The sequence below is a fragment of the Seriola dumerili genome, unplaced genomic scaffold, assembly GCF_002260705.1.
Source record: "Seriola dumerili isolate Sdu_G_001 unplaced genomic scaffold, Sdu_1.0 BDQW01005939.1, whole genome shotgun sequence".
Taxonomy (NCBI): Eukaryota; Metazoa; Chordata; class Actinopteri; order Carangiformes; family Carangidae; genus Seriola; species Seriola dumerili.
Genome location: NW_019180194.1, coordinates 1 through 2,985, shown reverse-complemented (window position 1 = coordinate 2,985; position 2,985 = coordinate 1). Strand labels below are relative to the sequence as shown.

Genomic DNA, 2,985 nt, shown 5'->3' with positions numbered 1-2,985 from the left:
GTGTTTCTCATGCCTCCTCAATTCTTCAATTTAATTGTCACCCAGCATTCATATCCACTTATAAGTGTTTCCTTGCATGAAAAAAGTTGAACAAACTGAACAAAACAAAAATTGTGTAGTTCGATCTCTGTACTGTATCTAAGCCATGCACGTTTGGTGCCATTTTAGTATCGATAGGCTTCTTTACAAGCTGCATTTTAGTCTCTGTTTGGATGGTTATTTAAAAGAAAAAATTTAACTTGTGTTGATTTTAGATGTGAAAAGATTATTCATTGTCAACTGTGCTACATGAATCCCTCTGGCCTAGCTTCATTAGCTACGTCAGCTAGCTCTGTTAATGTTATGCCATAATCCCACTTAACTTGCTAAAACTGTCACTTTCACTACATGCAGAATACCTGCAAGTTGTCATATCACCTTAAGAAAGAGCACAGCCTTTTCTTGTCCATGTCGCCATTAGCCTGTGAGCTGGCCCTTGGCTACCAATAACTGAGGTGGAAATTTCATACGATCTCTCTCTGGGTAGCTGCGGGACGAGTTACGCGCCAAAATTTGGCGGAAGAGGTGTGCCTCGGAGCTGAGCACCCATGGTACTAATAAGTGGAAAGTGAACAGTGCAGTGCAACAGGCCTGTAAACCAATAGAAATCAAGCACATAGAACCAGTTTACAAGTAAGTTTACATTGTAATGAACATTAAAATGCTCCTGACATGTTAATGCATCTGGAATAATACAATAATAACTCATAGAATAATATAACAAGTAATGCTTTGGATGCAGGATTATAACTTGTAAAGGAGAATTTCTAAATTGCCTTATTTCTCCATTAAGTGTCTGAACACTTTATCCTCCCTCAGAGAATCTAGAGCTGTCACGGGGCCCCTTTCAGTCGGGCCCCTGACCTATTAAACAAGTTGTTCAATAGTTAAATCTGAACCTGCATAAAGTACCAGCAGCAAACCAACAACCAAAACAACAACAGAGACATAGATAGGTGTCGCTTCAATAAAAATACCAGATATGTTTTGACAGACAGCTTTTCTGTTTGTGTTCAGTCATAGATATAATCACCTACCGGAACAGCAGAAATGCTTTATTGTCAGAGGATTTATGGAGATGTATCATCAAATTGATTATGTGGAGTTTTTCCTAATAGTTCCCATTTTGCAATAAATACATTTTAAAAATCCTTATTGAGAGAAAAAGGCTCAACTACAAGTAAAAATCCTGCTTAATAATCTTACCTGGGTTAAAGCTCACAAGTGTTATTAGTCTGAAACGGGCTCGTGTAGGACCCAAATGCAGCACAACGGCAAGGGATAATTTGTAATTATCTTTATTGAGAACTTCACAGCAAGTACTGTAGCAAACGAGCAGGAGGAAACGAGTCCGGAGTTCAGGGGGAGAGTCTGTGGCGGGGAGCACGGTTCAGAGAGGCAGAACCGGGACCAGGGAACAGCACTGTTCACAGTGGAGCGCCAGGTACTCACAGCAGTGGTAAAGCTCAGGATGGCAGGAGAGCGGATACCAGCAGGAAGCGTGGAGGAATACCGAGTAGATCCGGGGGACAGGTGAGCAGGGACAGGGAAACAGGCAAACAGACACAAGAGACGCTCAGGCAGAACTCGTGGTCGGGGACGAAAGGCAGAGGTGATTACCGGGGCTGAGACAGACGAGCAGGTCAGAGACAGGCAGAGTCGGCAACGGGAGATCAGTCCGGGAAAAAGTGCTGGAAAGACTTGCATGACGCGAAGAACAATCTGGCAAAGAGTGTCAAGAGGTGGGTGCTTATATCCAGGGTTGATTACTGATGTGGAGCAGGTGTAGAAAGTGGGAGAAAATTACTGGGTGCAGGTGAATGGGAAAAACAGGCAGGAGACTGGAATGGATTGTGACATAGTCAAATATAGTTAAAGAATCAAGTATCATGCAGAATGGACTCTGTCATTATTATATCATCATATTGTCTGAAAAGTAACTGTAGCTGTGAAATTAATGTAGTACAAGTATAAAGAAGCAGCAGAACATGGATATACTCTAGTAAAGTACAATTAAGATTGTAATTAAGTAAAGTACTGGAGTAAATGTATTTAGTTACTGTCACAATCAGACACACCCCTCCAAATAACTTGAAGAGACAGCTCCAAAATAAATGACTGACAGTCTCAATAAAGTGTTCACAATAACATCAAATCTTAATTCAAAGGAAATCTCTTTCATTACGTCACTGATGACGTTTAAACCCAAATTTTGATAAAGATGAAGTTCCTGTTGGAGGAGTGCCAGGTTTGTGACGCAGTTGTCTTTCTGAATACGGCCATGATTACTTCTTTAATAACAACAACAGCTGTCTGCCCCTCAGCCCGCCACACTGAGTCCACATCAGTCCTACAGTGTAAATCTAATGACAGACCGTTCACCCACAGAGAGTCACAGCTGTTCTCCAGCGGCTGTCCGGCAGAGCTCAGGCCGCATTTAGTGGCTCAGACAGCGGGAGAGCAGCGGCTCATCTCCGCCTCCTCCACAGGCTGATTCAGGCGGGAACAGCTGCCTCCAGTCCTCAGCAAGTGGAGCTACACAGAAATAACGAGTTTAATAATAACTGTTAACAAACTGTGTTCAACCACCGACCATCAACTAACTGTGTTTCTACTCTTATTCCCCCGCTTCCACTGAAAACATCGAAACAACATGGCGGACATTTTTAAAGTGCGTGAAGCTTTTACAGCTCTGAATCAGTTACAGTAACATTATACTTCAATAACAACAACACAGCAATTACACAACAATAACATGAAGGTTAGATTACTCAGGTAACGACACGTGTTAACGAGTAAAACATTGAAAACTGCTCACATTACCTTCAGAGGAGAAAACCATCTGGATCAATGTAGAAAGTGAAACTAAAATCCAACAAGGAGAGAGGGAAGGAGGAAGTTCGTGTCAGAGGGAAGAGTCATGGAGGATTACTAAACTGGAAACAT

At 42.1% G+C, this 2,985-nt stretch overlaps 1 long non-coding RNA gene across 1 annotated transcript; it reads right to left on the bottom strand.

The window, feature by feature from the left end:
- Positions 1-1,327: 1,327 nt before the first annotated feature.
- LOC111239908 lies at positions 1,328-2,975 on the bottom strand. Its single transcript, XR_002665890.1, has 3 exons — positions 2,863-2,975; positions 2,426-2,574; positions 1,328-1,808 (listed from the first exon to the last, which is right to left on the bottom strand). It is a non-coding gene; the product is annotated as an uncharacterized LOC111239908 (long non-coding RNA).
- Positions 2,976-2,985: the final 10 nt, after the last annotated feature.